The sequence below is a fragment of the Macaca thibetana genome, chromosome 12, assembly GCF_024542745.1.
Source record: "Macaca thibetana thibetana isolate TM-01 chromosome 12, ASM2454274v1, whole genome shotgun sequence".
Classification (NCBI taxonomy): Eukaryota; Metazoa; Chordata; class Mammalia; order Primates; family Cercopithecidae; genus Macaca; species Macaca thibetana.
Window position 1 is genome coordinate 17696587 of NC_065589.1, and position 14516 is coordinate 17711102.

The 14516-nt window shown below is 41.5% G+C and overlaps 1 protein-coding gene across 8 annotated transcripts in view; it reads left to right on the plus strand.

The window, feature by feature from the left end:
* DOCK10 (dedicator of cytokinesis 10) overlaps positions 1 to 14516 on the plus strand; it is a 1376581-nt gene that overhangs the window by 1202209 nt on the left and 159856 nt on the right. The gene's annotated exons all lie outside the window — the stretch shown is intronic.

Sequence of the window (14516 nt, forward strand, 5' to 3'; positions counted from 1 at the left end):
AAACTTCAACATCTTAAAGCAAATGAAAAGGCAGCTGAAGGGTACCCGTGAAACAGCCATTGTCCACGCAGACCTCTATCAGGGAGCATGGGTCTCAGTGCCGACACATTCCTCAAACAGCCTCAAACTTCCATTTTCTCTCTTACTTTGAGGGCAGGTCTGGCTTCTGGCTTTTAAAGGGGTGTTTTTTTTCACCTTCCTCCATGGATTCATGAAAAAGAAGGTATATGGAAGTTAATGATTTTCTGTTTCAAGTATGAAGAATCATGGAAGAAAGGAGACAGATTTGTAAATAGGAAAAAAGAAACTCTTCCAATGTTTTTCAAAATTTTAAACAGCTTCCACTTGAGTGCTGGCACATTTTGAGAGAGACTTATCTCGTGCAGAAATCTCATTTCCGTGGTTGGACCAGGCCACTGGAAGTTGAACTGCAAGCATAAAGTTAAACCACATTTTTAAAAATTCCACATCCTCATTTTCATTTTTCAGACTGAAGATTAACCTGATGAACAGTTTCTTTTTTCTTTCTTTCTTTCTTTTTTCTTTCTTTCTCTCTCTTTCTCCTTCTTTCTTTCTTTCTTTCTTTTCTTTCTTTCTTTCTTCTCTCTCTCTCTCTCTCTCTCTTTCTTTCTTTCTTTCTTCTTTCTTTCTTTTTTTTTTAACCAAGTGTCTCTCTGTCACCCAGGCTGGAATGCAGTGCCGCAATCTTGGCTCACTGCAACCTCCACCTCCCAGATTCAGGTGATTCTCCTGCCTCATCCTCCCAAGTAGCTGGGATTACAGGTGCATGCCACCACACTTGGCTAATTTTTGTAATTTTAGTAGAGATGGGGTTTTACCATGTTGGCCACGCTGGTCTCGAACTCATGACCTCAAGTGATCCACCCATTTTCGGCCTCCCAGAGTGCTGGGATTACAGGGGTGAGCCACCACGCCCAGCCTTGAACGGCCTCTTTATGTCAAACAACACCAAAAATCATGAATCCAGGAGCATCTTTTCTCCTAGTTTTGTCCTTCAAAAATATGTCAAATGCTACTTCAAGGCCTCCTAGCTCAAAAAGAAAGTAGAGGATGCAGGTAGATGGACTGTAAAGTTTGCAGCGAGTTTGGATTGTTTTGGCATCTTTCCATGCTCATTTAAATTGAGGAATGTGTCTGTTTACTCCTTGATCTTTACCGTCCTTAGCAGTGTAATGGAGAATACAAGAATAACTCTTTATTTTTCCAATGTGAACATTCCAATAAATACACTCAACTATTTTATTCCATGGCTGCTTAAAACCCTTCTGTGGCTCCCCGACTGCCTTCAAAATGAAGTGCAGTCACCTCAGCATGACCCAATGCCTGCTTCAAGATGTGGTCCTTGCCCATTTCTCAAAGCCATAGCCTACTCTCTCCCACCCCATTCCGGCCCATCATACACAGTCACCCTCATTCCCAACTGGGGTAAAAGACCAGCACAGTTCCAAACATACTATTCTATAACACACCCCAAACCATTTCCTTCCTGTATTCATTCAGCAAATACATGATGTATAATACCGAATACTGGGCATTACTCGATGAATGGAGACAGCAGTGATTAGACAGAAATCACCTGGGGTTCTAAGGGAGCTTATCTTTTGGTGGGTTTACTTATTGAAGGTTTACTTATTCCAAAGAAAACGGTAAACCAATTAATTTGCCAGATAATTCAGATAGAGACCAGTTCTATGAGGAAAATAAAACCAGGGAGAATCTGATGATAGAATCTGAGTAGGGTAAGAACTGCGTTGGTCTAGGTGACCATGGATGAGCCTCTCTAAGAAGGCGACATTTAAGCTGAGTTCTGAGTTCTCAAGAAGGATCAGCCATGCTGGGGAAGGTGTGTTTCAGCCTAAAGGGATAGCTGGTGCAAAGGCCCTGAAGAACTCTAAGACTGGAGATTGGTATGGCTGGACAGGATAAGGCATTTGCATCTTATTCTAACTACAGGCAAGGGCAAGTCACAGGAGTGTTTCAAGAAGGAAAACAAATGACTGAGTGTGGATTCCTAAATATTAAAAGTTCATCTGGGCTCTGTGTGGAAAACATAAAACAGGACCTGGAGGAAGTGGGGAGTGTGGTCCAAAGAATCGTTCACAATTAATCTCTGCCCAAGAGATTTTCAATGCCACCTAATCCTTACTATCAGCAAATGTCGCATCCTCCAAATGGCTAAATTTTAATTTGCATTAAGCAACTGACAAACAAAAGGATAGTATTAGATATTATCTCTACATAAAATTACCCATTTTTGAATAATATGTGGAGATTGTTCCTCATTTTTCCTGCTCTACAGAGTACGGCTTGGCAAACTTGGCACCAAGGTGGCCCTTGGGTGACCTGCTGCCTATTTTTTATGTCCCATGAGCTAAGAATGGTTTTAATGTTGTTAAAATAGCTTAAGGAAAAAAGACATTTCCAAACACATTAAAATTATCTGAAATTCAAATTCTGATATCCATAAAGAAAGTTTTATTGAACATGGACACCATTCCTTGACCTCTTGTCAGTGGCTGTGTTCATGATGCAAAGGCAGGGTTGCAACAGAGTTGCAGTAGTGGCAACAGAGACATTCAGCCGGAAAAGATTTATTCTTCGATGCTTTACAGAAAAAGTTGGCTGACATACAGTACAACTGCATGCGTTTTTGGTTTTTATCCTTACGCTCTTTGTGGAATATAGGCGTGTCTGTAAATCTCTGATGTTACCTGCTTCACCCACAGCCTATGTCACATTTTAGGGATGTGGTGCACCAACAGGAAGTGTCCGTGCAGTCGGCAAGCATGTCATTTCCTCGGCTCTCCCTTGAGCAGTGGGTGAGGCTCCTCTGGGGTGTGTGGGGTCGATCTCCACTGAGCCAATGTGAAGTGGTCATAGAATGACCACCCCAATCCCAAGACATCCCGGGATGGAAGGAGAGGGGCAGCTCCAAGCTTCCCACCCCTACCTCTAAACATCTTTCATCCAGTTTCTGCCCTGCAGATTGGAGAATCCAGCTCACTCGTATGTTTCCACGTTACCAAGCACCCACACTTGCAGCACACATGATTCATTACTTGGTTTGTTTAATCAATATTTATTCGGCACCCACGAGCTGCTGAATATAGAACAGCACTTCCTAGACTAGTGAGACTGACAAGAAAAGCAAAAGCACTGTGTTTAAGGAGCTCATGCCCTTTTATGGATGAAAAAGCAAGTTGACTTAGAATGCTTCTGGTTAAGAAATACCAAGAATCAGAGACTTCATCTGGTATCTAGTACACCGGAAAGATTACTTTTCACCGAGGCAGTATTCTTACATTGTGACTGTATATATTAAAAGTTTTTCTCTATTCACTCTGCTGTCCCAACCGCCAAATACCCTCATTTGCCTGGACCACACCTCCCCTCCAAGAAGTGGCTTTGTAACTGGTCCTCCTGCTTTCTTCTTTGCTCTGCTTTGATTCGTTCACACACAGTACTCAATGGAAGCTGTTAGGAACACAAATTAGATAACGCCATGCCTCTGGCTAAAACTTCTCAGTGACTTCTCATTGCCTTAAGAGTCAAAACCAGCTCCTCCCATAACCCCTGTCATCCGGTTCCCCATGATCTCTGAGCTCTCATCTAGCCTGCTTTCCTCAGTCACTGCACAGACATCAAGCATTCTTTCTGTTCCCCCAGGTTGCCAAGCTCATCCCCTCTGTAGGGCCTTTACACTCTCTGTATAGCTGGTTCCTATTTTTCAGCCACAACTCAGTTTAAATGTCACCTCTACAAAGAAGCATCCCTGACTTCCGAGCTACGCTGCCCTCACACCCAGTTACTTTATAACGTTACCGCACCTGCTTCTCTTGCTAACACTTAACACCACTGGGAAATCTCCTCGTTTGCTTTTTCACTCCTCTGTCACTTGTTTCTCGCTGTTGGACGGTCGCCTCTAGCAGGACAGAGGCATCTTCTGTCTTGATCGTTGAAAGATTTTCAGCAACTAAAGCAGAACTTGGCACCAAGCAGATGGAAAATAAATATTTATTTCAGGAATTATCTTTCAGAAACATCTAGATTGCTATTTTATAACATAATGTTGATCCTTTGACTACCTTGAGGAACCAAAGCCTATTCTGAAACAAAATTCTTGAGAATAAAGAGGCTGAAGTAATTGACTTTGCTTGATGGTGAGGAAAATACTTCCCTCTTTGGCACAACTCAACTCAACAGATAACCTTAAAAAACAGCACTAAGAACACGATTTTCTTTTTAAAGAGGCCCATTCCTTCCAACATAGTGCCTGGTTCCTAGCTGATATCAACAAAGCTTAGTTTTCTCCTTTTAACACTTTTTTTAAAGAGATGGAGTCTCGCTTTGTTACCCAGGCTGGAGTATAGTGGCAAGTCACTGCAGCCTCAAAGTTGGCCTCTCAAAGTGCTGGGATTACAGGCATGAGCCACTGCACCCAGCCCTCTAACACTTTCGTGTACTTCTTCACTTACTCATTCACTTCCTTTCTGTTACTAGGCAAGGGACACATCAGTTCACATCTGTACTTCAAGTACCCAACACAATGTCTTGTTCATGGACATTCAATAGATTATCAAACATGGAATTAAAACAGTTTTCTTCCAGGTTAAGGGCCTGACACAGAAACACTTTCCTTTATTTTGGCACACCAGGTAGAAGCTAGTCCTCCCGGTATGTGGGTTCTGGGACTGAGCAGCATGAACTTCTGCACTACATGTGTCCTGATGATTCACTAAAATAAGCAGTATTGATGTATTTATTAAACCATTAATTGCAAAAACTTATACTGCTTCAATAATTGTATTTGCTACTTTTGTTCATCGTTCTTTTTCAAGCTGGTAGTAATCGAAACTTTAGAACAAAACAAAAAATAGAGAACTTAGTCACCAAAGTGTGTGACTCAGTAAAGTAGGCAAAGAAAGTAAGAAAAGAAAGCAAGTGCTAAGAAAAATGGTTTCAAGGACACACTGAATCATATTGTTAAATGATTCTGTTTAAGAAGAGGCTGATGCAAAATAGCAGGAAAAAAGTTGAGAAAGTCAGAAATGAGTTTCTTCCTGAGCAGAAGATGTAGAAAGCCTGAGATGGGATCATTTCTGGGAAATACAAAACCATATTAAGAAAGTTCTGATGTCTGAAAGCTGATGAGACTGTGCACTGTGTAGGAAGACCGCCTATCAACTATACTTCAATATTGTCCACACCAGTAAAACTCTTATTTCATCTTACCTTCATGGACCACCTTTGGTGATCTAAGCTGTATATATCCAGGACACCAATATGAATAAGAAGCAGAACTTACACTTGAACAGTCACACTTTCAACACTGGGCAGTGTGATTTTCAAAGTCAAAAGATTGTAGTCTATGTCACATAACTACAATCACCCAAGAGGCTCATTATCTTTTCAAATTCCATCTTCATATTAGTAGGTCAGAATTGTGTCCCAGGGCACTCCAGGACATTCTGCACTTTTCACTGGCTACTATTAAAACTCAGAGAATTGTGGATATCATGATATACCAATGGCTTGTTCTTTTCATAGTATGTCTTCAGCAATGAAAAGCAAAGCAGATGGTATATGGGGACTTCTAGACAAAACCACAAGGGTCATTCTAGAGAGGAAGCAGAAAGACTTGAATATGTTTTAAATTGCAAATCAGTAAGGTCATGAGTTTTCTTTCTTTTTTTTTTTTTTTTTTTTTTCCTGAGACAAAGGTTAACATTTTATAAGAATCTTAACCTCTTTTAAAAAAAATCTGTGGCTTTTGAGCCTGAAAAGCAGGCTTTTAAATGGCTCCTGGTGTTCATGTAAGAACATTGTAATTGCAATTTGAAAGCTAAGTAATAGTCTTTGTCGTTAGATTCTTTCTATGTTATAATATTCTTCTCACTTACAAGCTAATGAAGTTAAGATTTGGAAAGGCTGTTGTTCAAGGAAATAGAGCAACTGGAAGGACAGAAATCTAACATAAGCACCTTGACTTTTACTATTAGTTTCTGTCTAAACAGCATGCTTTTGGTCAGATGCTTCTTAGAAAAAGAAGGCACACAAGTTGGGGGAAATATTAACTTCCTGAATCCCACAGTGAGTGATGCCATTAGAAAATAAGTACTGTACTGCAACAGTTCTAGTTGCTTATTTTATTTCAGTAAGAATGTGTGTGGGGACCCTGGTCTGTGTTTGATTGTGCTAAGAATGTATGTCCACACGAGACGTGGATACAAATGTTCATACAAGCATTATTCATAATAGCCCCAAAATGAAAATAACTCAAATAATCCATCAGCTGATGAATGGATAAACAGAATATGGTATATCCATAAAATGGAATGTTATTATCATTCAGCCATAAAAAGGAATGAAATGTTGATACATGCTACAATTTAGATCAACCTTGAATACATTGTATTAAGTGAAACAAGCCAGTCACAAAAGACCACATAGTCCACATATACGAAATGTTCAAAATAGGCAAATCCATAGAGACAGAAAGGAGATTAGTGGTTGCCATGGGCTGGGGAGATGGGAAAATGAGAAGTGAATGAGAGTGGATATGGGGTTTCTTTTGGGCATGATGAAAATGTTCTGTAATTAAATAGTGGTAATGGTTGCACAACTCTGTGAATATACCAAAAACCACTTAATTCTATACTTTTAAAGGATAAATTTTTATGACATATCAATTATATTTCAATTAGATATTTTTTTAAAGCCGTTCTATGTACTAGGGTAGAGGTGGTGTATGTGATCACAGGAAGGATACAAAAGAATCATGAAAACATATGTCTGGATACAAGCACTTTATTCTTTAAAGGAATTAATGGGACATAGCAAAGGAGTAATAAGGAACATGGCAAAACTTATTTTACAGTTGTTATATTTTACTCCCAAAGCAGACGTAATGTGCTTGCTTATAAACAATAAAACACACAGGTAAAATGACTGGCTGAATTCATCAGCAGCATAACTTTTGGGCCTAAAGGTAAGCTGCAGACTTCATGTGTGCTACAGAGAGTAAATAATAGCATTTAGGGAAGAGAAATGTGTGTTGGATGAATTAGAAAGCTTTTCAAAAGGAACTGGCACCTATACAAAACCTGGGATTTTGAAAGAATGAGGAAAGAAAAAGACTTTGGGAGAGGCAGAGGAGCATAGGCAAAGGCCCTGTGCAGGAATGAGGCTGGTCCCGAAGGACAAATGCGGGCAGCCAGGTGGGATGGAGCCAGTGAGAGTTGGCAGTGCTGGGCTGCTCTTCAGTCCATTTCCCTTCCCTAGACCATGTCTGCAGGCCTCGCAGCAGGCAGCCCTCTTTACCGGGCTTTCTTGGATGGTAAACTCAGACCACAGACCTCAGAGTCTTTGCCAGGGGGAGGTCCTGGTACAGTAGGTATCTTTATATTGTTGGAACAACTCGTTTCTATTAATGCTCACATCTTCCCATATGTAGAATGTTTGGTCCTCACCTCTTTAGAGGAGATGAGACACATTTTGGAGCCTGGAAAATAAGTCACTAAAAAGAAGTGAAATGACTAGTTTGTCAATCCAAGAGTAAAACACCTTGAACTTCTTACAGACTTCTATCACTACCATATACCAAAATACTATGACACTGCGTCCCCTTGCTTAACTTGGCTGGAATGATGACTATCCAGTAATAGACAACTGTTCATTATTTGTGTATTTGCCATACAGTTTAACCCCAGCAAAACAAGAAAGGCTTTCCTTTTAAAGCACAAGTCAGGTACTAAAGTAATATTCTCATGTATTTAAACAACAAGTAAGATAAAATCACAATACTCTTCTGAATGTGGTAAAAGATGTTTTTCAAGCGACTAATGTAATCTAAGGACATTCTCTAATAGAATAAAAGGCAATCTCAGTGTCTGAAAAATTTAGGTTAAAATCACTTTTAAACACGTGCTGAGGGTCATTAATCATGAAATTTTAGTTAATAATCCTTACTGTGAGGCTTGTAAGTCTCCAAGCTTAGGCTGATTGATTAAACACCATCATTTTGTCCTCCTTTTCGAACAGGTAGAAGATACAATACTGTTAGAGGAAGCTTTTCTCAGCCCCAAGATAGGATAAGCAGCCCTTTTTTAGACTTTTACAGTGATCTTTGGCCAACTGAGAGATGGTCCTGATGTGCTTGGAATGAAGTCTTCTGTAGCCAGTGTAGCCAGCAGATTGGTGGCTGTTACAAAACCCCCAAGACCATACACGGCAGGCTACAAGGAACCAGAAAGTGACAGGGCTGCAAGGGAGGATGTCTGAATCTCATGGACCTGAAACTATAAACACAGGCCTGCATGCATCATTTCAGGACAGTTTTTATTTTCAAATGCCTGATCTCTGGACAAGAGATAGGCTCCTTATGAAATCCTACCGCCAAAGGAGAAGCTCAGCTGAGTTCCACTGCAGTTTCAGATCCGTTTTATGCTATTGAGCTATACTAATTGTTGACCAGAGTTTTATAAAAGAGAACAGGAAGTCTCTTGTGGTCAAGACAATTTGTAGTGGTCTGAAAGCATCTGATTCTCAGAAAAGAAAAAATTCTTTGTAACCATATTAAAACCCTTACCAAATATGATTGTTTATAGTTTTCTTCTTATTTGATCAATTCACTTTTGCTTCAGTGGAGACACATTAAAGAGATCTAAAATGAGAAGAAGTGCCACAGTTTTTAAAGTGGAAACTTGTGGAGTCCTTGCACTTTTTTTTTTTAGATGGAGTTTCACTCTTGCTGCCCAGGCTGGAGTACAGTGGCGCCATCTTGGCTCACCGCAACCTCCGCCTCCCGGGTTCAAGCGATTCTCCTGCCTCAGCCTCTCGAGTAGCTGGGATTGCAGGCATGTGCCACCATGCGCAGCTAATTTTTTTTTTTTTTTTTTGTATTTTTAGTAGAGACGGGGTTTCTCCATGTTGGTCAGGCTGATCTCGAACTCCCGATCTCAGGTGATCCACCTGCCTCAGCCTCCCAAAGTGCTGGGATTATAAGCGTGAGCCACTGTGCCTGGCTGTCCTTGCACTTTTTCAGACAACTACTCCAGTATTATAATAAAATACAACTAAGCTCGATAGCACATTATGGGCATGCATTATATATGCATTCCCTTTCCTATACCTTGTGTAACCTGCACAAGACATTAGATGTGCAATAATTGCACATATTGTAAAATAATGTTTTAGATTTATCACATGGTTCCAAGAGCATGATTCAGCCCGTTGTCTTATTTAGTAAAAAGTCAACATCATTTTATAACAAGAGCTCTCCAGGCATTGTACTCATGATTAAGCAATTTTTGTAACCCGACCTGAATGAATTCGCAGTCTCATAAATTGGATGTGAACATTACCTTAGTATTTGGGGACCTATCTAACTATAGGACATTACTAACCTAGTAGACATGTGATTACTGTTACGGGGAACCCAAGCCTACATTCCAGAAACTTATCAATAAAACAAACAAACAAACAAAAAGCTTCTTAAATCAGCTAAGTGTTCACGTTATTATTATTATTTATTGAAACGGAGTTTTGCTGTTGATGCCTTGGCTGTAGTGCACGATCTTGGCTCATTGCTACCTCCGCCTCCCAGGTTCAAGTGATTCTCTTGACTCAGCCTCCCGAGTAGCTGGGATTACAGGTGCCCGCCACTACACCCGGCTATTGTGTGTGTGTGTGTGTGTGTGTGTGTGTGTGTGTGTAGAGAGAGAGAGAGAGATGGTGTTTTGCCATGTTGGCCAGGCTGGTCTCGAACTCTTGACCTCAGTTGATCTGCCCACCTCAGACTCCCAAAGGGCTGGGATGACAGGCATGAGCCACTGTGCCCGGCCCACTGTATTTTATTATGTCACAGAGCAGTGATCGTAGTGGGACTGTGAGTTTACTACATAGATGGAACAGGGAGTGGTTTTGTCACATGCAAAGTATGATGAAGCCAATTCAGATCTTATTATTTACGTTTTACTTAATTATAAGCTTAATTTTGAGCCATGTTACTCTACTCTCCATCAGACTTAAAAGTATTTTTTAAAAAGTCAAGAAAGCAATGGAGACTCTAGTGGAAAATGAAAAAGAGGAATAGCTTGCATTTTTGTATAAAAAATTATTAATAATGGCCATAATATAGAATTTTTTTTGAATTAGAGAGAAAAATGTCTAATGTTCCCAGTATATTATAATATGTAATATTCCCTGGAAACCAAGCAAGTAACACCATGTATCCGTAAATTATCCATCCAAATAGGAAACAAAGGCATCTCAGATAATTTAAACTCAGCAATAATCCCCAAAGCTCAATTTAGGCATGGTTCTTAATATTCTACTCCAAAACTTCAATATAGTTTATTTACTGTTTATCTTCTAACAGAGTGAATAGCATAAAATAAGCAACTTGAAGAAAGGAACTCTAAAGGAATTAAAAATGTCAAATGTAGGCCAGGCGCAGTGGCTCATGCCTGTAATCCCAGCATTTTGGGAAGCCGAGACAGGCAGATCCCTTGAGTCCAGGAGCTGGAGACCATCCTGGGCAACATGGTGAGACCCCGTCTCTACAAAAATAAAAATAAAAAAAGTGAAAATTAGCCAGGCATAGTGGTGCGCACCTGTAGTCTCAGCTACTGGGGAGCGCGATCACTTGAACCCCGGATGTCGAGGCTGCAGTGAGCTGTGATTGTACCACTGCACTGCAACCTGGCCAACAGAATGAGACCCTGTCTCAACAGCAGCAACAACAACAAAGTAAAATGTAAATGTAAATAAGAAGATCCACATTGACTCTATCTTACTTTTCATGCAAAGCAACCGCTCCCTGCTCCATCTGTGGCACTATGCTTGCTCCCTGCACCTATGCCTGGTTTGAACTGGTAGCCACAGCTCTTCTGAGCTCTGTTCATACAGCTGCAGTCAAATCCTGGAGCAAGTGCAGTGGCCCAGGGAGCTCAGTCCGCAGCTGTGCTTTAGGGCGAGCATTCGTTTTCACTAGCGATGTATCTAGATCCTAGTTTTCTCATTATTTTTCATCTTCTGATCTTGTTAAATCTACATGACGTTCTTCCTTTTTCATAGGATACAAACCCCGTGCTTCCCGACATGCATGTGCACATGCACACAAACTCACACCAACACATCACACCCGTTCACACGTGTACAGACACATGCACACTCCACACACACAACACTCACCACACACATTGCCACCACACATACACACACCACACACACTGACACATCACCCCCATTCACATGTGTACACACATACACATGCAGACACACTCTACACAGATTCACATACCACACACCACACACATTCACACCACACATACACACCACACACACTCATACCGCACACACACACCACACATACACACACCATACTCTACAACACACTCTACACACACACAACACTCACCACACACATTCACACCACACATACACACTCATACTGACACATCACACCCATTCACACGTGTACACACATACACATGCAGACATACTCCACACACATTCACATACCACACACTTTCACACCACAAATACACACCACACATACACACCACACACACTGACACATCACACCCATTCTTATGTGTACAGACACACATGCAGACACACTCCACACACATTCATATACCACACACCACACACATTCACACCACACAGACACACCACATACATTCATACCACACATACCACACATACACACACCACACTACAACACACTCTACACACACACCACAACACTCACCATACACATTCACACCACACATACACACACACACCACACACACTGACACATCACCCCCATTCACATGTGTACACACATACACATGCAGACACACTACACAGATTCACATACCACACACCACACACATTCACACCACACATACAGACACACCACACACACTCATACCACACACACACTGACACATCACACCAATTCACATGTGTACATACATACACATGCAGACACACTCCACACACATTCACATACCACACACACCACACACATTCACATCACACAGACACACCACACACACACCACACATACACCACACACAGACACATCACACCCATTCACATGTGTACACACATATGCAGACACTCTACACACATTCACATACCACACACCACACACATTCACACCACACATACAGACACACCAGACACACTCATACCACACATACACACCACACATACACACCACACACACACTCACCACACTACAACACACTCTACACACACACATTCACCACACACATTCACACCACACACACACACCACACACACTGACACATCACCCCCATTCACATGTGTACACACATACACATGCAGACACACTACACAGATTCACATACCACACACCACACACATTCACACCACACATACAGACACACCACACACACACCACACACTGACACATCACACCCATTCACATGTGTACAGACACACATATGCAGACACTCTACACACATTCACATACCACACACACCACACACATTCACACCACACATACACACTGACACATCACACCCATTCACATGTGTATACACACACGCATGCAGACACACTCCACATGCCTTCACATACCGCACACACCACACACATTCACACCACACACACACTGACACATCACACCCATTCACATGTGTACACACATACACATGCAGACACACTCCACACACATTCACATACCACACATACCACATTCACACCACACACACACCACACACACTCATACCACACATACACGCAACATACAAACACACCACACACACACACCACACATATACATGCCACACATACACATACACTCACCACACATACACACACTCCCCACACACACACCACACACAGCACACTTACACCACACGGACCACACATACACTCACCATGCACACACCATGCATATACACACCACACATACACACACTCACCACACACACCACACATACACACACACACACCATACACATCCACACCACATATCCACACCACACATACACACACTCACCACACATACACACACACCATACACACATTCACACCACACATACATACACACACAACACACACGCCCACACTCACACCACACATACACTCACACCACACATACACTCACACCACACACACACTACCACACTCACATCACACATACACATGCACTCAAATACAACACACTCATGTATACACACTAACACACTCCACACATACTCATTGCACACACACACTACACCCAATTGCACATGCTCACAGACTCAAACCACACACATACACTGTATACACACCACATACACAAGTACACACACCACACATACACACACACCACACACACTCATACCACATACACATCACACACACACACCACACACTCTCACACTACACATGCACATACACCACACACACACACCGCGCCACACACACTCACCACACATGCTCACATCACACACACACCGCACAAACACGCACACTCAAATGCAGCACAGTCTCATGCACACACACTCTACACACTCATTGCACCGACACACCCACCCAATTGCACATGCTCACACACACACACACACCACACACATATATGCTCCCACACTCTCTCATCCTCTTATGGAACACACATATACACCCAGTCAATAAATTCAACAAAGAATCATTTAGGTATCCAACTAGCACTGAGGTTATAAGTGAACAAAATAAAATGTGCACTTACCGAGCTTACATCAGGAGTGAAGAAAGAAGAGATTTGGAGAAAATAAGAGTCCAGGATTGGAAGAGAAGGAATGATGGGAAGGACACCGCCCTTGGTGGCAGCGCTGCCAGCAAAGGCTGTGAACTCGGAAGACAAAACGCCCTTGACCCCTCCCTACCCATCTTCTCCAATACTGAGGATGGGTTTGGAGATTCTTATCTGTTCCAACAGCTAATCCAGAGCAGTTTAAATGAATAGCTGTGATTTGGGGGATGTGCAATATATGAAATCTCAGCTGTTGGTACCATGGATGTCACAGACTCATCACCTGAGCATCCCTATAACTACTGAGGTGCACAGACTAAAGGAAGCAGATGACTGGAAGTGGAAACTTGCTGTTTTAGGGCATTTCATTCTTCTGTGCTTCATGGGCTGAAGACATATAAGAGGCAATAACCTATGAAATTCTGTTTTAGATGTTTTGTTTTAAGAAGTACTTTATAAAATAATTAATATGTATTCATTTAAAAGAATATTGTTTATTTAGCATGGAAGTTGAAAAATAGATGGCTTATTTCAGCAAAAATAAAGACACCAAAAACACAACCTCTTTTTTTCAAGGTTCAGATTCACTAAACACTCCTTCTTCCTTCCCACCCCTAACTACGACTGTATGTGCACACGCACAGGCACACGCACACACGCACAGTTAGCTTCTAAAAGGGACTGTGTTTATCCTTTGATATTTGAGATCATTTACAATATTATTCAAATAATGCTGATTTTGTAAGTTTTCTTCTTCATT